The sequence below is a fragment of the Somniosus microcephalus genome, unplaced genomic scaffold (genome assembly GCF_052327205.1).
Source record: "Somniosus microcephalus isolate GS21.2 unplaced genomic scaffold, FLI_Smic_1.0 unresolved_chr1, whole genome shotgun sequence".
In the NCBI taxonomy this organism is placed as follows: Eukaryota; Metazoa; Chordata; class Chondrichthyes; order Squaliformes; family Somniosidae; genus Somniosus; species Somniosus microcephalus.
The window spans coordinates 11353344-11375248 of record NW_028225179.1 but is presented as its reverse complement, the minus strand read 5'-3'; positions in this window follow the sequence as shown (position 1 = coordinate 11375248).

Below are 21905 nucleotides of genomic sequence, written 5' to 3'. Positions count from 1 at the left end.
CGGGTGGGACACACCACTAAATGAGGCCTTGTTTCCCTCAGAATGACAGGCCTGAACCTGAGTTAGAAAACATTTAGTAATTAAACCAGACTGGGCGGGGCTTGAGGTGCGAGTTAGTAACGGAAAATTGGTGGCCAACGTACTTCACACCAGGGCTGAGGACCCGGGGACTCGGGTTTCTGTGTCACCTATTGTTCATTTTGTTTATTGCTGAATCTCAATCAGACTGGCGGGTCATCTTGCTGTCTGACGGAGGCGTGGGTCCCCAATGGAGGGCTCTCTATGCGGGAGTCCTTCCCAGCACCATTGGGGATCTGGGGTGGAGACTGTTGCAGGGAGCTGTCGTGTGCAACAGTTTAAGCTCCTTTCAGATGTGATGTTTGCGACCTAGACGAGTCCACGTGCCGTGTATATATTCAGTGTGAGAGGTTACAGCCTCTGTATAGTTACCTGAAGGGGCTGCTCCTCAACTCTTGGTTACACTTTAGCTCCACGCTCCTAATCTTTGGCCGCCCAGTTCAGAGTGGGGGTGGGTAAGTGGGGTCACTCTGGCTGCCTGCCTCTCTCCCGTGGTCTTGTCCCTGCCCGGGTGGCCCTGGAGAGGGAGCAGGCGGTGTCCACCAGTTCACTTGATACCTTCCTCGACCGGTGGACACGGAAGGTATCAAGATGCGATAATCGATCCTCACAATCACATTGTGATTTAATTATTAATTGTGTGTGTGTCACAAATACATTTCTTCTATTTTGATACAAAAGTTCTACTAGACGTTAAACTACTAGTTATTTAATCAGGGCTGCAGCTGCTGAAAGGTTGACTGTACTGAGGTTTGTGGCCAGAGCTGGCAGACGTGTTGTTCTGAAGTCTGATGTCTCACACCTGAAGAGTCTGTTTATGTCGTGATGTAATGACCTTTTTCTGTTGCCTGGTGTCAGAAATAGAAATCAAAGGAAGATGATGCCCCACTCTGTTAATCAACTCTTTGACACATTTCCATTTCTTAATTTACAAAGATCACAACTCCATTAGTGGGCAATGGATTGCCAGTCTGCCACTTTTTAGTGAGGCTTGAAAGGATTCGTTGTGAAGCTACACCTGCCCATCTGTCTGTGTGTCACTGTGTTTGGATTGTGTTAGACAACAGTCCTAATATCTCGCCTACATCCATTACAATTTTTGAAATGTTAGATTGTACTTGGAAGAAGTTGAGTTTGAATCTGACAATTCTGAAATTGGGAGCTGTTAATAATTTCTGTTTTTCACATAACTATATAGTGATGTGATCAGTCAAAGCAAATTAAAAGATGGTGCTATTTACTGAACACAACTGAATAATTCTACAAGGATGCTATCACAGTCTTCCTCAGTATTAACGACACCCCCCAATTTAGTGTCATCAGCAAATTTTGAAATTGTACTTCTGATTCCCAAGTCCAAATCATTCATGTAAATGGTGAACAACAGTGGTCCCAGCGCCAATCCCCGTGGAACACCACTTCCCACCTTCCGCCCGTCTGAGTAAATACCTTTAACTCATCCCATCACTATAACTGGACTTGTCTCCATTCCCGTGCCGAGGGGATTGCTGTACCAGACGGGAGGGGCAACATTTGGGGACTCTCGATTCTCCACCAATTCCCATTCCCCTTCTTTCTGGTGGATAATGGAGGTGCCACTGTGTGTAATGTGCAAGTCAGTAAGAGTTGTCAGCAAGGATTAATCAGCACTTTCTAATTGGAGATGATAATCAATGGAATCTTTCAGACAATGAATTGTAGATTTTATAGCGAAGATTAATATACGATTGAAGTAAAAGTTCATAATTTTATTGTAAAATATTTCAGGGACACACATCAGAAATTAAGGGGAAAGATCAGACAGCAGCACTTAAAGGGACACTGTTGCTCTGACAACTGAATCAGCTATATATCCAGAATATTAAAATCCAGCCCAGTTATAGGGGTTATTAACATCAGCAGAAACAAACCCCAACTGTCAGAATCAACATGGTTCAGTCCTGGATGTGACTAACAGCAGCAATAACAGCAGAATCGAACCTCTGCAGTCACTTGTGAACTTGCTGGTGTCTCAGCAGGTTGGATGACTGATTGAATCCCTTCTCACACACTGAGCAGGTGAACGGCCTCTCCCCGGCGTGAACTCACTGGTGTGCCAGCAGGTTGGATGAATGATTGAATCCCTTCTCACACATTGAGCAGGTGAACGGCCTCTCCCCGGTGTGAACTTGCTGGTGTGTCAGCAAGGTGGATGACTGATTGAATCCCTTCTCACACACTGAGCAGGTGAACAGCCTCTCCCCGGTGTGAACTCGCTGGTGTGTCAGCAGGTTGGACGACTGAGTGAATCCCTTCCCACACACGGAGCAGGTGAACGGCCCCACCCCAGTGTGAGCTCGCTGGTGTGTCAGCAGGTTGGATGACTGATTGAATCCCTTCCCACACACGGAGCAGGTGAATGGCCTCTCCCCAGTGTGAATGCGCTGGTGTCTGAGAAGGTCAGAGGAATTAGTGAATCCCTTCTCACACATGGAGCAGGGGAAGGGCCTCTCCCCAGTGTGAATGTGCTGGTGTCTCAGAAGGTCAGAGGAATTAGTGAATCCCTTCTCACACATGGAGCAGGTGAATGGCCTCTCCCCAGTGTAAAGCGCTGGTGTCTCAGAAGGTCAGAGGAATTAGTGAATCCCTTCTCACACATGGAGCAGGTGAACGGTCTCTCCCCAGTGTGAATATGCTGGTGTATCAGCAGGTTGGATGAATTAGTGAATCCCTTCTCACACACGGAGCAGGTGAATGGTCTCTCCCCAGTGTGAATGTGCTGGTTTATCAGCAGGTTGGTTGAATTAGTGAATCCCTCCTCACACATGGAGCAGGTGAACGGTCTCTCCCCAGTGTGAATGTGTTGGTGTATCAGCAGGTTGGATGAATTAGTGAATCCCTTCCCACACTCGGAGCAGGTGAACGGCCTCTCCCTGGTGTGAACTCGCTGCGTCGATGAGTTTCCAGCTGGGACATGGAGCTGAATCAGTTGAAGCCTCATCCACACACACAACACGTGTACGGTTTCTCCCCGCTGTGAACGGTGCGATGTTTTTTCAGACTGTGTAACTGGTTAAAGCTCTTTCCACAGTCAGTGCACTGGAATACTCTCACTCGGGTGTGTGTGTCTCGGTGCTTTTCCAGTCACACCGATCTTCGAAATCTTTTCCCACAGACAGAACAGGCAAACATTTCTCCTTCCACATTCAAAGGCCGATATTCCCTGTAAAAGCAGTTTACAAAAGAGAGCACTGTAAGTTCAGGATTAAAAGTTGGAACAGATAATTCTAGTTTCTATGGAACATTCTCTCTCTTATTACATAGAATTACACAGATTGTACAGCACAGAAACAGGCCAATCGGCCCAACTGGTCCATGTGGTGTTTATGCTCCACACGAGCCTCCTCCCATCTCTCTTCATCTCACCCTATCAGCACCTCCTTCTATTCCTTTCTCCCATGTGTTTATCCAGCTTCCCCTTAAATACATCCATGCTCTTCACCTCAACTACTCCCTGTGGCAGCAAGTTCCACATTCTCAGCACCCTCTGGGTGAAGGACTTTAATCTAAATAGGACTTCCCTGGGCAGCCAATCAGCACTGCTGCCTCTTTTGTGCATTTCCTGGCGAGGCGAAACAGTTGATATTTTCTGATCAAAAAGAGCTGAGGTCGGCAGCATTAGTCCTGTTTTGCCTCCTTTGGAGACCAGGTGTACAAGTAGAGTGAGCGCAGCCTTCACAGCAACCGCAATAAAATTGTTACAGTTGTGAAGGAACTTTGTGTCAGTGCACTGGACCACAAACAAAATATGTGTGTCGATTATTGTCTTATTACTTGATGTGCCAAATAACTGCCTGAATCCAAGAGGTTAAAGCTTAAAACTAAAGGCTTTTATTAAGTAAGAACATGGCATCGAGTTAACACAGGGCAACCATCATTCATTACTGACCCAGCCCTTATGAGTAAGACTCACACCAATCCGGAAGGATCCAGAGGGGCGGGGCTAGGGAGGAGCATTAGTGGCTACACCTGTAGAACATTCCAGACATTAACAAGTACAACAACAACAGACAATACAAATGCCAGAACACAGAGTTATTTCATCACATTCACCCCCTGCTATAGATTCAGTCTGTCAGGATGTCTGATAGTCCACTGGGAATGACGTAACTCTTGCTGAGGCTCCTCCCAGGGTACTAAGTCCGGTTCATTCGAATTCCCAGAATCATCAGTGTTTTCCACACTGAGGGTTTGTGTCTCTGAAGGTCCAATACCACGATTGAAAACTCTACTCTCAGAGTCAAACTCTTTTCGAGCTCCAGCAGGTGCAGATCTTTAATAGAGACCGTATCCTCTAGCCCATTGAATGTACACATACTGGGGATTAGCATGGAGGAGTTGTACTTCCTCCACCAGTGGATCAGTCTTGTGGCCTCTCACATGTCTGCACAACAACACAGGGCCCGTGGTCGTCAACCATGTGGGTAATGATACTCCATTGGTAGCTTTTCTTGGAAAGCTAAACATCCTTTCATGAGGGGTGGCATTCGTCACTGTACACAAAAGAGACCTTATGGAATGCAGCATGTCTGGCAGGACATCCTGCCAGCGAGAGGTCGGCAGGCCTCGCGACTTCAGAGACCGTACGATAGCCTTCCACACTGTCGCATTTTCTTTCTTGACCTGACCATTACCACGAGGGTTATAGCTGGTAGTTCTACTCGTTGCAATCCCTTTCGATAGCAAAAACTGTCGCAATTCTTCACTCATAAAGGCAGAACCCCTATCACTATGTATATAGTTAGGCATGCCAAACAAGGAAAACAGTTGGCAGAGGCATTTAATTACAACAGCACTGGTCACATCCGGACAGGGGATAACAAAAGGGAACCGAGAGTACTCGTCTATAATATTAAGAAAATAGACATTACGGTCGCTTGATGGAAGGGGACCTTTAAAATCGAGACTCAAACACTCAAATGGTCGAGTTGCTTTAATAAGATGAGCTGGCTTGGACGGCTTATAGAAGCGGGGTTTGCATTCAACACAAACACGACAGGTTCTGGTCATTGTCCGGACCTCCTCAATAGAATAGGGTCGATTGCGGGACTTAATGAAGTGGTTCATTCTGGTAACCCCAGGGTGGCAGAGTGCGTCGTGGAGACTTTGAAGCTTATCTATACCTAGACTAGCACATACTCCTCGTGACAAAGCATCCAATGGCTCATTGAATACTCCAGGCCTGTACTGAACATCATAGTCATATGTTGACAGTTCTATTCACCATCTTAAAATATTATCATTTTTGATCTTGCCTCTCTGCTTAGTATTGAACATAAAGGCCACAGATCACTGGTCAGTAATAAGCGCAAAACGTTGGCCAGCGAGATAATGTCTCCAATACCTGACTGCTTCGATAATCGCCTGTGCCTCCTTTTCCACTGGAGAATGTCGAACTTCTGGTCCTTGCAATGTATGAGAGAAGAAAGCTACTGGTCTACCAGCTTGGTTAAGAGTTGCTGCCAACGCAAAATCAGATGCATCACTTTCCACTTGAAAAGGGATCTTCTCATCCACGGCACATACCACTGCCTTCTCAATGTCCCGTTTGATATTAAAGAAAGCTTCCTGAGCTTCCACCGATAGCGGAAAAGACGTCGACTTAATAAGAGGTCGGACTTTATCTGAGTAGCTAGCCACCCACTGGGCATAGTACGAGAAGAATCCCAGACACCTTCTTAAAGCTTTTACAGTGTGAGGTAAAGGTAATTCCTTAAGTGGGCGTAATCTTTCAGGATCTGGCCCGATTACCCCATTCTCCACAACGCAACCAAGAATACACAAATGTGTAGTATTGAAGGTACACTTGTTTTCATTGTAGGCCAGGCTTAACCTCTTTGCAGTCTCTAGGAACTTCGCGAGATTTTGATCATGCTCCCGTTGGTCGCGCCCACAGATAGTAACATTGTCAGGTACGGGAATGTTGCTTCCAATGCGTATTCATCCACCATATGATCCATCTCCCGTTGGAAGACGGATACCCCATTCGTCACTCCAAAGGGCACCTTAAGGAATTGGTACAGGCGCCCATTAGCTTTGAAGGCCGTATAAGGTCGGTCTTCTATTTTGATGGGGAGTTGATGGTAGGCAGACTTTAAATCAATGGTGGAGAACACGCGGTACTGAGCTATCTGGTTCACCATCTCAGAAAAACGAGGCAAATCAAATCAAATCAACTTTTATTGTCATTGTTAGTGCACAAGTGCAGTACAACGAAATGTAGGCTTGCGGCTCCCGAGAGTGTACATTTAGATTAAGACATTTAAACATTCAACATACATTTGGCTTGTAATACATTAACATAAGCATAACCATAATAAAGTGCATTGGCAGATGTGCAGGCTTTAGAGTTTATTTGTGGAGTTCAGTAGGATGACAGCCCTGGGAAAGAAGCTGTTCCTAAATCTGGTCGTACGGGTGCGAATGCATCTGTAGCTTCTCCCAGATGGCAGGAGGGCAAACAGACCATGGCTGGGGTGGGTAGGGTCTTTGATGATGGATAGGCATCTAATTGGGCATACAAGTTTATAGTCTGGCTATAATCGACCACAAGTCTTTTCTTTTCATTAGTTTTAACCACCACCACCTGGGTACGCCACAGGCTATTGCAGTGTTCGATGATTCCCTCCTGTTGAAGCCTTTCCACTTCCTCTTTTATAAAATTTTTATCTTCTGAACTATACCGTCGACTCTTAGTCACTAGAGGTCTACAATTAGGAGCAAGGTTCACGAACAAAGAAGGCGGAATTATTTTTAAAGTAGAAAGGCCGCAGACTGTGAGTGGAGGCTGAGATCCACCATACTTAAGGGTGATGCTCTCATGCTGACACTGGAAGTCCAAGCCTAAAATTAAGTTCACACACAACTGAGTAATATGAGGAGTTTAAAGTCCTTATACTCTGTATCCTTAACGGTCAATGTGACTTTACAATGTCCAGTTACCTCCGAAGTAAGGGACTTGGACGCCATCACAATTTCACTTCGAGAAGGATACACCTTCAATGAACAGGAGTTAACAAGGTTGGGGTGTATAAAACTTTCAGTACTGCCACAGTCTATCAAACACCCAGTAGGATGACCATTAATCTTGATGTCCATCATAGATTTCAACAAGGAACACGGTATGGTCTGGTCAACCGTAACCGAGGCTAGAGTAAAACGATAGGCGGCAGCAGAGAAGACATCGGGTACAGGATTACCCTTACACACTTTAAGAAAATGTCCCCGTTTCTTACATTTAAACCAGGTAGCCTCTCTGGCTGGGCATCTTTGCCTGGGGTGTTTAGATTGGCCACAAAATTAACACTTAGACCCATGGGGTACAGCCGCAACAATAGGATTAAGTGGAGGCTCCTTTGGTGTTATGGATGCCTCCATACTCGGAATGCACGAGGCTGAGAGAGACACATGGGCTGATGCATACTCTTCTAAATTCTTCTGGGCTACATCTAACGATCGAGCAGTAGCGACGACCGTTTTTAAAACTAACGACTCATTCTCGAGGAGTCTCTGTCTAATATAATTAGATCAGAGGCCAGATATGAAAGGATCGCGGATGGCTTCTTCCTGATACAACATGGCAGAGACAGCCTTATAGTTGCAATCCTTAGCCAAAGCCTTAAGACCCTGCAGGAAATCATCCAGTGATTCCTCGGGTAATTGCCTGCGAGTAGACAAAAGATACCTGGCGTATACTTCGTTAACCGACTTAAGGTACTGGGCCTTAAGGGCTGCAAGGGCCTCTTCATATGTAGTAATATCTTCAATTATAAAGTAAGTTTGATGACCTACCAAGTTGGTTAGAAGACCCAACTTGTTAACCGTCGGATCGAACGATGCGATGAAGTGTTCAAAACATCGAAGCCAATGCGTAAATTTCTTCAATGCATCTGCCGAATGGGGATCGATATCCAGACGCTCTGGTTTCAAAAATCAATCCATCTTGCAAAAGTTGTTACTTAATAAAATTGATGTGCCAAATAACTGCCGGAATCCAAGAGGTTAAAGCTTAAAACTAAAGGCTTTTATTAAGAACATGGCATCGAGTTAACACAGGGCAACCATCATTCATCACCGACCCAGCCCTTATGAGTAAGACTCACACCAATCCGGAAGGATCCAGAGGGGCGGGGCTAGGGAGGAGCATTAGTGGCTACACCTGTAGAACATTCCAGACATTAACAAGTACAACAACAACAGACAATACAAATGCCAGAACACAGAGTTATTTCATCACATTACCCTACTGTAAAGTGCCTTGAGATGTTTCAAAAGCTCTATATAAATGTAAATTTTTGTTGGTGTATAGAGAACTCTGTTGAAATTTAGTGAAATGATCAATAACGAAGGAAGATCATTTCTTTGTTTGGTTCTGTTAGTTTTCATAGAATCATTGAAAAGTACAGCACGAAGGAGGCCATTTGGCCCATCGTGCCTGTGCTGGCTCTTAGAAAGAGCACTCGTGCTTAGTCCCACATCCCTGCTTGTTGTCCGTAACCCTGTAAGATCCTCATCCTCAAGTACCCGCCCAACTCCCTTTTAAAATCATTGATGGAATCAGCTCATGACCTTTTCAGGTCGAGCGTTCCAGGTCCCGACAACTCTCTGAGTTTTATTCAATTGTTACCACAGTTGCCTTCTGTGAAGGTTTAATAATAAATGCATTTTGCTATGAAAGCAATTAAAACATTCCTAGTATATAAATAGGCAGATGCATCAAAATAGTAAAATTGTGGGAGGGAGGGCAGTGCTCGCCCAGGGCCCAATAAACAATGGAATTCTTCTTTCCCAACCCAATGCTCAGAAGATGAAGTCCCAGAGCTGCCTCTGGCTCGGTTCCACCTGCCCTATTCTGACAAGCTGAGGTGTTGGTCAGTGCACTGTGATTGCCCTGTGGGCAAAAAATGGCAAATATAGAAATATGACCAAAGTAACACATTTTAACCCCAAAGCTGTAAATCCCCGTCCCACACACTCTCCCGCCTCCCTGTGCTGAAATCCAAACCCATCGCACCATCTCCAACATTTCTTTCCTCCACTCCCAGTTTTCTCCCTCCCTCTGCTCTGGTTGGGCTCAGAGTGAGTGTGTGCAGAGTGAGAATAAAATCAATGAGTCAATGATTGTCTCTCCTGGTCACTGGGACCCTGAAACCTTCAGTTCTCCACCTGCTGTGTGCAGAGTGAAAATAAAATCAATGAGTCAATGATTGTCTCTCCTGGTCACTGGGATGCTGAAGCCCCGCCCACTCTCTGTTCCTGTACCAAGATGGCTGCACATGCGCCGTGCTGCAGGTGGAACCAGTCTGTCTTTCCTCCACCAAGATGGCGGCGCCTAACCCGGGTCTGTCACCGAGAAAAAGCCTCACTGCTGCCATCCGGCGGAACACCTTCGACCGCTGGATCTCATTCGGGCCTGAGACCATTCTCCAACTTTATAAACTCTGCGGTGTGGCCTACCCAGTTTATTAATCTCCCGGCCCCGCTCCCGCCGACCTGCATCTTCGCCCGGCGACCACGCGGAGCTTTCTCTGTAAAGTCGGTGAGGGACACGTGACCCGAGCCGAGGGCCTGATTGATGGGAGCTTCCAACCAACAGGGAGCGAGCGGGGCGGGGCTGGAGGAGCGAGCCAGCGGTGGTTCCTCCAGCCAATTGGGGAGCCCGAGGGGCAGGAGTAATGGCACCCAGTGGGCGGGGCTGGAGGAGCGAGCCGGCGGCGGGTCCTCCAACCAATCGGGGAGCCCGAGGGGCAGGACTAGCGGCACCCAGTAGGCGGGGCTGGAGGAGCGAGCTGGCGGCGGGTCCTCCAACCAATCGGGGAGCCCGAGGCGTGGGACTAGCGGCAGCCGGTAGGCGGGGCTGGAGGAGTGAGCCGGCAGCGGGTCCTCCAACCAATCGGGGAGCCCGAGGGGCGGGTCTAGCGCCGGCTGATTGCCTGATCCGCAGGGCAGCGAGTTTCTCCAGTCCCTTGTTCAGGGCCCGGGGCCAGGGGAGGCTGTGGGCCTTTATTTCCCGCATTGGACACAAGGCTCTTTGGCTCACAACACACTTGCTCAGGTTTTAATAGAGACTTTTTAAATTCATCAATAAAAGCAGATAAACCCCGTGCTTCTGTGGAACAAACTTTTTAATATTTGGGAGTAAAAGTACAAGTTTTTTTCCCTCTGTGGAATTTATTATTAGGTTCAGGAAACAACATCGCCTTTAATGTAGTAAAACATCCCAAGGCTCTTCACAGGAGCATTAGAAAACAAAATTTGACACCGAGCCACATAAGGAGATATTCAGGCAGATGACCAAAAGCTTGGTCAAAGAAGTAGGTTTTAAGGAGCATCTTAAAGAAGGAGAGAGAGAGATAGAGAGATGGAGAGGTTTAGGGAAGGAATTCCAGAGCTCAGGGCCCAGGCAACTGAAGACACGGCCGCCAATGGTGGAGCGATTAAAATCAGGGATGCTCAAGAGGCCAGAATTAGAGGAGCGCAAATATCTCGGAAGGTTGTAGGGGCTGGAAGAGATTACAGAGATAGGGAGGGGCGAGGCCACAGAGGGATTTGAAAACAAGGCTGAGAATTTTAAGGATCAGACACTTGAGGAAAAGCAGGGAGTGGGGGAGGGCCAAACCCTTATGGGACAGGGTCGTTTATTCTGTTCTGCGACAGTTACTGGGACAGACTGTATCTCCCCTCTCCTCCACACAGGGATTTGTGGTAGTTAAAGGGACAGCGATTCTTCTTGTTCTGCGAGATTGTAATTAAAGGGAAACTACTCTGAGATGGCTATGAATCTTTAGTGTCGCCAGCCTTTCTAAAACATTTTCCTTTCTTTGAGGATCTGTATGAACTCGCTGGTGACTCACCAGGTTGGATGAGCTCTGAAACCTCTTTGCACAGTCAGAACATTTAAAGGGTCTCTCATCGGCTCTGGGACAGGAGGGATCTGGTTAACAGTGATCACAATATCATTAGGTTTAAAGTAGTTATGGAAAGGGACAAAGAAGAATCAATGGTGAAAATACCCAACTGGAAGAGAGCCAATTTCAGTGATTTGAGAAGGGATCGAGCACAGGTGGACTGGAAACAAAGATTGTCCAGGAAAACAGTGAATGACCAATGGCAGGTCTTCAAGGCTGAGATAGTTCAGGTACAAACCAAGCATATTCCCATAAGGAGGGAAGATGGGCCATCCAAAGCTAGAGCTCCTGATGACAAAGGACATCGAGGTTAGAATAAAACAGAAAAAGGAGGTTTACGACAAATGTCAGGTACAGAATACAGTCAAAAACCAGGAGAATACAGAGAGTGCGGGGGAAATTGAAACAGGATATAAGGGCAAAGAGAGAATATGAGAAAAGATTAGCGGGTAACATAAAAGAGAACCCAAAAATCTTCTATAAACATATGAAAAGTAAAAGGATAGTTAAAGGAATGGTAGGGCCGATTCGGGACCAAATAGGAGCTCATCATACAGAGACAGAGGGCATGGCTGAGGTACTCAATGAGTACTTAGCATCTGTCTCCACAAAAGAAGAGGATGAAGTTCATGTCGCAGTAGAGAGGGGAGTAGAGAAATTGGATAAAAATGGATAGAAAGGAGGTGCTAAATAGGTTGTCATCACTCAAAGTTAACAAGTCACCCGGTCCAGATGTGATGCATCCTAGATTGCAGAGGTAAGCTAGGGTGGAGATAGCAGAAGCTCTGACCACAATCTTTCAATCTCCCTCAGATATATGGGAGTGGTGACAGAGGACTGGAGGATTGCAAATGTTACACCCCTGTTTAAAAAAGGGGAGAGGGATAAACCTGGTAACTACAGGCCAATCAGTCTAATGTCAGTGTGGGTGAACGACTAGAGACCATTGTCAAGGACAAAATTAATTCCCACTTGGAGAAGCATGGGTTAATAAGGGACAGCCAGTATGGATTTGTTAAAGGTAAATCGTGTCTGACTAACCTGATTGAGTTATTTGATGAAGTAACAGAGGGTTGATGAAGGTAGTGCAGTAGATGTTATATATATGGACTTTCAAAAGGCATTTGATAAAGTACCACGTAAGAGACTTACTCTGAAAATAGAAGCACAGGGAATTAAAGGGCTGATGGTAATTTGGGTATATAATTAGCTAAGGGAGAGGAGGCAGTGAGCAGTGCTGAGGGATGTTTTTCTGACTGGAGGGAAGTATGCAGTGGGTTCCCCCAGGGGTCGGGATTAGGACCATTGCTTTTCTTGTTATATATAACTGACCTGGACTTGGGTATAGGTGTACAATTTTGAAGCTTACGGATGATACAAAACTTGGCAACGTAGTAAATAGTGAGTATAGTAGTAGCAGACTTCAGAAGGACAGAGACAGACTGTGAAATGAGCAGACACAAGGCAGATAAAATTAAATGAGGATAAGTGTGAAGTGATGCAGTTTGGGAGAAACAATAGGGAGAGGCCGTATAATCTAAATGGGACTATTTTGAGGGGGTGCAAGAGCAGAGGGACCTGGGGGTCCATATTCACAAGTCTTTGAAAGTGCCACGGCAAGTTGGTGAGGCGGTTCAGAAAGCATATGGGATACTTGGCTTTGCAAATAGGGCCATTGAATACAAAAACAAGGAAGTTACACTAAACCTTTACAAATCACTAGTTAGGAACATAGGACAGGAGGAGGCCATTCAGCCCCTTGAGCCTGTTCCGCCATTCAATGAGATCATGGCTGATCTGTGACCTAACTCCATACACCCGCCTTTGGCCCATATCCCTTAATACCTTTGGGTAACAAAAACCTATCAATCTCAGATTTAAAATTAACAATTGATCTGCCATCAATTGCCATTTGCGGAAGTGAGTTCCAAACCTCTATCACCCTTTGTGTGTAGAGTGTTTCCTAATTTCACTCCTGAAAGGTCTGGCTCTAATTTTTAGACTATGCCCCCAGTCCTAGAATCCCCAACCAGCGGAAATAGTTTCTCTCTATCTATCCTATCTGTTCCCCTTAATATCCTGAAAACTTCGATCAGATGACCCCTTAACTTTCTAAATTCCAGGGAATACAACCCTAATTTGTGTAATCCCTCGTAACTTAACCCTTGAAGTCCAGGTATCATTCTGGTAAACCTACGCTGCACTCTCTCCAAGGCCAATATATCCTTCCTAAGGTGTGATGCCCAGAACTGCTCACAGTGCTCCAGGTGTGGCCTAACCAGGGCTTTGTACAGCTGCAGGGTTTTGGCCTCAGCTGGAGTCTTGTGTACAGTTCTGGGCACCACACTTTAGGAAGGATGTAAAGGCCTTAGAGAGGGTGCAGAGGAGGTTGACCAGGATGGTACCAGGGATGAGGGACTTCAGTTATGTGGAGCGATTGGAGAAGCTGGGATTGTTCCCTTAGAGCAGAGAAGGTTAAGAGGAGACCTAATAGAGGTGTTCAAAATGATGAGGGGTTTTGATCAAGTAGGGAGAAACTGTTCACTCTGGCAAGTGGGTCAGTAACGAAAGGTCACAGATTTAAAATAGTTGCTAAAAGAACTAGAGGGGAAATGAGGAGAATTGTTTTCACACAGAGGGTTGTTCAGATCTGGAACGCACCATCTGAAAGGATGCTGGAATCAGGTTCCACAGGAACTTTCAAATGGTAATTGGTCATGTACTTGAAGAGGGCTAGTTTGCAGAGTTCTGGGGATAAAGCTGGGGTTTGGGACTAAATTGGACAGCTCTTTCAAAGAGCCGGCACAGACACGATGGGCCGAAACACCTCCTTCTGTGCTGTTAGATTCTATGATCAGTGTGAAGACGCTGGTGTCTCTTAAGTATCTTAGAGCTTTTAAAGCTCTTCCCACAGTCAGAACACTGAAAGGGTCTCTCGTCAGTTTGAACAAGCTGGTGTGACTGGAGGGTGGTTGACACAGTGAATCCCTTCCCACACACAGAGCAGCTGAACGGCCTCTCCCCAGTGTGGAGGAGCCGGTGTCTCTTCAGCTCCCTGGAGCTTTTAAAGCTCTTCCCACAGTCAGAACAGTTAAATGGTCTCTCATCAGTGTGAAGACGCTGGTTTGACAGGAGGGTGGATGACAGAGTGAATCCCTTCCCACATGTGGAGCAGGTGAACGGTTCCTCCCCAGTGTGAACTCGCTGGTGTTGCTCGAGCTCCCGGGGGCTTTGAAAACTCTTCCCACATTCAGAACATTTAAAGGGTCTCTCATCAGTGTGAACAAGCTGGTGTCTCAGCAGGCTGGAAGACTTCAAGAATCCCTCCCCACACACAGAGCAGGTGAACAGCCTCTCCGCAGTGTGAACAAGGTGGTGTCCCTTCAGATCCCCGGGGCTTTTAAAACGCTTCCCACAGTCAGACTGTTAAACGGCCTCTCATCAGTGTGAACAAGCTGGTGTGAATGGAGATTGGAGGACCGAGCGAATCCCTTCCCGCACACGGAGCAGGTGAACGGTCTCTCCCCAGTGTGGAGGAGCCAGTGCCCCTTCAGCTCCTGGGGGCTTTTAAAGCTCTTCCCACACTCAGAACATTTAAAGGGTCTCTCGTTAGTGTGAACTCGCTGGTGTCCCTTCAGCTCCCCAGGGCTTTTAAAGCTCTTCCCACAGTCAGAACAGTTAAATGATCTCTCGTCAGTGTGAACAAGCTGGTGTGTCTGCAGGTTGGATGACTCACTGAATCCCTTCCCACACTTGGAGCAGGTGAACGGCCTCTCACCAGTGTGAACTCGCTGGTGTTGTTTGAGCTCCCGGGGGCTTTTAAAAACTCTTCCCACAGTCAGGGCAGTTAAAGGGTCTCACATCAGTGTGAACAAGCTGGTGTTTCTTCAGATCCCCAGGGCTTTTAAAGCTCTTCCCACAGTTAGAACACTGAAATGGTCTCTCCCCAGTGTGAACTCGCTGGTGTGTTTGCAGGTGGGATGAACAAACAAATCCCTTTCCACACACGGAGCAGGTGAACGGACTGTCCCTGGTGTGACTGCGCCGTTGAACTTTCAATGCAGATGGGGAACTGAATCCCTTCCCACCATCCCCACCTTTACTCGGTTTCTCCCCGGTGTGACGGTGCACGTGTCTCACCAGGTCAGGCAATCGGCTGAATCCGCGTCCACACACCGAACACGTCTGCGATTTGTCATCACTGCGTTCGTTGCTTTCTCCTTCCATGTGCAAAGGCCAATGATATTCAGGTCCTGATGAATTGAGCGACTCTGTCAGATCTTGACGTGATGTTTGGTCTGAACTTCCCGCCTGTAACTGCTCCACTTCTATAACCCTGTAAATTGAGTTCAGAACAGGATCAGAGGCAAACTGTTGTTTAACTTTCCCCTTTCCGAACCTAAGGGCAGTGAAGCTGATTTTCAGCCCCACCTGCTGCACAGGTTGGTTGAAAGGGTCAGCAGTAATGGCAGCTGCAATACCCACAAGCCCCGGTGCTCCAGAAAGTGCTCTGTTAACACTGAGTCCCACGCATGTGCTCATGGCCCCCACGCTCTCCCTCCTGCTCCTCAATCGCCCATCCCAATCGGTCTGCAACGCCATGCTCAGCACACAAAATCGCACGGTTGGAACACCGGCCACGCATGTGGAGCCGCAACATCTGGTACGCATGCGCGGCTCAGGTGGGGGCGAGTCAGTGTTTTGCCTCAGCTGCCAGGGAGCTGTGCATGCACAGGATGACCCAACATTCTTCCTGTCAGCAATCACTCCCTCGTTTCTTTAATAAAAACAGAAAATGCTGGAAATACTCAGCAGGTCAGGCAGCATCTGTGGAGAGAGAAACAGATTTAACGTTTCAGGTCGATGACCTTTCATCAGAACTGCTTGTTCGTTAGTGTCAGCCAGTGGCTCAGTTGGTAGCACTCTCGCCTCTGAGTCAGAAAGTTGTGGGTTCTAAGTCCCACTCCAGAGACTTGTAGAACAAAAATCCAGGCCGACACTCCAGTGCAGTGCTGAGAGAGTGCGGCACTGTTAGAGGTGTCGTTTTTTGGCAGAGATGTTAAACTGAGGCCCTGTCTGCTCTCTCAGGTGGATATAAAGGATCCCATGGCATTATTTCAAGAAAGACAGGCTTGCATTTATATAGTGCCTTTCATGACCAGCAGATGTCTTGAAGTGCTTTACATCCAATGAGGTACTTTTGGAGTGTAGTCACTGTTGTAATGTGGGAAAGAGCAGGGGAATTATCCCCGGTGTCCTAGCCAATGTTTATCCCTCAATTAACATAACAAAAAGATAGATTATCTGGTCATTATCACATTGCTGTTTGTGGGAGCTTGCTGTGCGCTTATTTACTTCCGCGGTTCCTACACCAGAACCAGGGGTCACAGTCTAAAGATAAGGGGTAAGCCATTTAGGACAGAAATGAGGAGGAATTTCTTCACCCAGAGAGTGGAATTCTCTGCCACAGAAGGCTGTAGAGGCCTTTATTAAATATATTCAAGAAGGAGTTAGATATATTTCTTAAGGCTAACGGGATCAAGGGATCTGGGGAGAAGGCAGGGACAGGGTACTAAAATTGGATGATCAGCCATGATCTCATTGAATGGCGGAGCAGGCTCGAGGGGCCAAATGGCCTACTCCTGCTCCTATATTCTATGTTTCTATGTTTACATTATAACAGTGACTACACTTCAAACAGTCCTTCATTGACTGTAAAGCAGTTTGGGACGTCCAGGGGTGGTGAAAGGCGCTATATAAATGCAAGTCTTTCTTTCTTCACTGGTCTCACCAGCGACCTCTTCTGGCTGATGGTTGATTGACAGCCGAGAGTCCGCGCATGCGCACACGGTCCAGCGGTTTCGGCCGAGTCCGGCACAGCGACCCCTCCAGGTCACCAAGGGTAACAACCGCGCATGCCCAGAGGACACCAACCCTCTCCCCCTCACGGAGCTGCACCTGCGCACTCGGATCCTGCCGGACGGAGTCAGCGCGGGGCATTCCGGGGAAAGGCCTTGGTGTTGGTTCCAGAGTCACGATCGGTGATGCAAAGTGAGTTTTCTCCGCTCCAATTGGGTGGAGAATCGCGTGGGGTGGGGTGAGGGGTGGATCAGGAGAGAATAAAGAGAAATAGAAAAAACCTTAGAGTCCGCGAGGCCCTGGACGTCAGTTGGACGGTCACGTGATCTCCTCGGGGACACGTGACCCGGTCCCACGGCCTGATTGACGGGAGCTTCCGACCAATAGGGAGTGAGCAGGGCGGGGCTGGAGGATCGAGCCAGCAGCGGGTCCTCCAACCAATCGGGGAGCCTGAGGGGCGGGACTAGCACCGGCTGATTGTCTGATCCGCAGGGCAGCGAGTTTCTCCAGTCCCTTGTTCAGGGCCCGGGGCGGCTGTGGGCCTTTATTCCTCACATTGGACACAAGGCTCTTTGTCTCACAACACACTGGCTCAGATTTTAATAGAGACATTTTAAATTCATCAATAAAAGCAGATAAACACCGTGCTTCTGTGGAACAAACTTTTTAATATTTAGAAGTAAAAGGACAAGTTTTTTTCCCTCTGGGGAATTTATTATTAGTTTCAGGAAACAACAACAACCACTTGTATTTATAAAGCGCCTTTAATGTAGTAAAATGTCCCAAGGCTCTTTGCAGGAGCGCTATAAAAGAAAAATTGACACCGAGCCCATAAAGCGATATTCGGGCAGATGACCAAAAGCTTGGTCAAAGAGGAAGGTTTTAAGGAGCATCTTAAAGAAGGAGAGAGAGGTCGAGAGATGGAGAGGTTTAGGGAAGGAATTCCAGAGCTTAGGGCCCAGGCAACTGAAGGCACGGCCACCAATGGTGGAGCGATTAAAATCGGGGATGCTCAAGAGGCCAGAATTAGAGAAGCGCTAATATCTCGGAAGGTTGTAGGGGCTGAAAGAAATTACAGGGATAGGGAGGGGCGAGGCCACGGAGGGATTTGAAAACAAGGATGAGAATTTTAAGAATGAGACACTTCAGGAAAAGCAGGGAGTGGGGGAGGGTCAAGCCATTAAAGGCTCAGTGTCACTAATTCTGTTCTGCGACAGTTACTGGGACAGACTGTATCTCCCCCTCTCCTCCACACAGGGATTTGTGGTAAAGGGACAGCGATTCTTCTTGTTCCACGAGATTGCAATTAAAGGGTCACTACTCTGAGATGGCTACGAACTTTTAGTGCTGCCAGCCTTTCTAAAACATCTTCCTTTCTTTGAGGATCTGTGTGAACTCGCTGGTGACTCAGCAGGTTGGATGAACTCTGAAACCTCTTTGCACAGTCAGAATATTTAAAGGGTCTCTCATTGGTTCTGGGGCAGGTGGGATCTGGTTAACAGTGATCACAATATCATTAGGTTTAAAGTAGTTATGGAAAAGGACAAAGAAAAATCAATGGTGAAAATACCCAGCTGGAAGAGAGCCAATTTCAGTGATGTGAGAAGGGATCGAGCACAGGTGGACTGGAAACAAAGATTGTCCAGGAAAACAGTGAATGACCAATGGCAGGCCTTCAAGGCTGAGATAGTTTGGGTACAAACCAAACATATTCCCATAAAGAGGAAAGATGGGCCATCCAATGCTCGAGCTCCCAATGAGAAAGGATATCGAGGTTAGAATAAAACAGAAAAAGGAGGTTTACGACAAATGTCAGGTACAGAATACAGTCAAAAACCAGGAGAATACAGAGAGTGCAGGGGGAAATTAAACAGGATAAAAGATGGGCAAAGAGACATTATGAAAAAAGATTAGCGGGTAACATAAAAGAGAACCTAAAAATCTTCTATAAACATATGAAAAGTAAAAGGATAGTTAAAGGAATGGTGGGGCCGATTAGGGACCAAATAGGAGATATTTCACATCTTTCAAGATAAATATATTCCACTGAGGAAAAAGGGGAGTAAAAGAAAAGACAGCCATCCATGGCTTAGTAATGTAATAAAGGATAGTATTCGACTGAAAACAAGGGCATATAAATTAGCCAAATCCAGTGGGAGGATAGAAGATTGGGAAGCATTTAAAAGCCAGCAAACAATAACTAAAAGATTAATTAAGAAAGGGAAGATAGATTATGAAAGTAAACTAGCAAAAAATATAAAAACAGGTAGCAAGAATTTCTACAGCTATATAAAAAGAAAAAGGGTGGCTAAAGTGAACGTTGGTCCCTTAGAGGATGGGACCGGGAAACTAGTGGTGGGGAACATGGAGGTGGCAAAGACGCTGAACAAATATTTTGTATCAGTCTTTACAGTAGAGGACACTAAAAATATCCCAACACTGGACAAACAGGGGGCAATTGGGGGGGAGGAGCTAAACACGATTAAAATCACTAAAGAGATGGTACTCAGTAAAATAATGGGACTTAAGGTGGATAAATCCCCCGGACCTGATGGCCTACATCCTAGGGTCTTGAGAGAAGTGGCGGTAGGGATTGTGGATGCATTGGTGATCATTTTCCAGAACTCCCTGGACTCAGGAAAGGTCCCGGCAGATTGGAAAAATGCTAATGTAACACCCTTATTTAAGAAGGGAAGTAGACAAAAAGCTGGAAACTATAGACCAGTTAGCCTAACATCTGTGGTTGGCAAAATGTTGGGAGTCGATTATTAAGGAAACAGTATCAGAGCATTTGGATAAGCATAATTTAATAGGAAAGAGTCAGCATGGCTTTACGAAGGGGAAGTCATGTTTGACAAACTTGCTCAAATTCTTTGAGGATGTAACATACAGGGTGGATAAAGGGGAACCAGTGGATGTAGTGTATTTGGACTTCCAAAAGGCAGTTGACAAGGTTCCACACAAAAGATTACTGATCAAGATAAAAAATCACGGGACTGGGGGTAATATACTGGCATGGGTGGAAGATTGGCTATCTAACAGAAAACAAAGAGTTGGGATAAATGGTTCCTTCTCAGGCTGGCAATCAGTAACCAGTGGTGTCCCACAGGGATCAGTGCTGGGACCCCAACTCCTTACAATCTATATTAATGATTTGGAGGAAGGGACCGAGTGCAACATATCCAAGTTTGCCGATGATACAAAGATGGGAGGGAAAGCAGTGAGTGAGGAGGACATAAAAAACCTGCAAAAGGACATAGACAGGCTAAGTGAGTGGGCAGAGATTTGGCAGATGCAATATAATGTTGGAAATTGTGAGAAAAAATCAAAGAGCAAGTTATTATCTAAATGGAGAGAAACTACAAAGTGCTACAGTACAAAGGGATCTGGGGGTCCTGGTACATGAAACACAAAAAGTTAGTATGCAGGTGCAGCAGGTGATCAGGAAGGCCAATGGAATCTTGGCTTTTATTGCAAGGGGGATGGAGTATAAAAACAGGGAAGTCTTGCTGCAGCTATACAGGTTATTGGTAAGGCCACACCTGGAATATTGCGTGCAGTTTTGGTTTCCATATTTAAGAAAAGATATACTTGCTCTCGAGGTGGTTCAGAGAAGGTTCACTCGGTTGATTCCAGAGATGAGGGGGTTGACGTATGAGGAAAGGTTGAATAGGTTGGGACTCTACTCATTGGAGTTCAGAAGAATGAGAGGCGATCTTATCGAAACATATAAGATTGTGAGGGGGCTTGATTGGGTGGATGCAGTGAGGATGTTTCTATTGATGGGTGAGATTAGAACTAGGGGGCATAATTAAATGAGGATAAGTGTGAAGTGATGCACTTTGGGAGAAACAACAGAGAGAGGCCATATAATCTAAATGGGACTATTTTGAGGGGGGTGGAAGAGCAGAGGGACATGGGGGTCCATATTCACAAATCTTTGAAAGTGCCACTGCAATTTGGTGAGCCGGTTCAGAGAGCGTATGGGATACTTGGCTTTGTAAATAGGGCCATTGAATACAAAAACAAGGAAGTTACACTAAACCTTTACAAATCACTAGTTGGGAACATAGGACAGGAGGAGGCCATTCAGCCCCTCGAGCCTGTTCCGCCATTCAATGAGATCATGGCTGATCTGTGACCTAATCCATACACCCGCCTTTGGCCCATATCCCTCAATACCTTTGGTTAAGAAAAACCTATCAATCTCAGATTTAAAATTAACAATTGATCGAGCATCAATTGCTGTTTGCGGAAGAGAGTTCCAAACCTCTACCACCCTTTGTGTGTAGAAATGTTTCCTAATTTCACTCCTGAAAGGTCTGGCTCTAATTTTTAGACCATGCCCCCAGTCCTAGAATCCCCAACCAGCAGAAATAGTTTCTCTCTATCTACCCTATCTGTTCCCCTTAATATCCTGAAAACATCGATCAGATCTAAAACCTTCTAAATTCTAGGGAATAGAGCCCTGATTTGTGTAAACTCTCCCCGTAACTTAACCCTTGAAGTCCAGGTATCATTCTGGTAAACCTACGCTGCACTCCCTCCAAGGCCAATATATCCTTCCTAAGGTGTGATGCCCAGAACTGCTCACAGTGCTCCAGGTGTGGTCTAACCAGGGTTTTATATAGTTGCAGGGTTTTGGCCTCAGCTGGAGTCTTGTGTACAGTTCTGGGCACCACACTTTAGGAAGGATGTCAAGGCCTTGGAGAGGGTGCAGAGGAGGTTGACCAGGATGGTACCAGGGATGAGGGACTTCAGTTGTGGAGAAATTGGAGAAGCTGGGATTGTTCCCCTTAGAGCAGAAAAGGTTAAGAGGAGACCTAATAGAGGTGTTCAAAATGATGAGGGTGAATTGGATTTTTAGTGAAGGGTAACATAGGTGCCCTTCAGGACTTAAGGGGTTAACAGTGCAGCTTGCACACAGGATGACAGCGGAGACAGAAGCACCAGCCACGAACTAGGGAAGTAAAACCACGTGGGGAACAACATATAAGATCATAAAGATCATGTGACAAACAG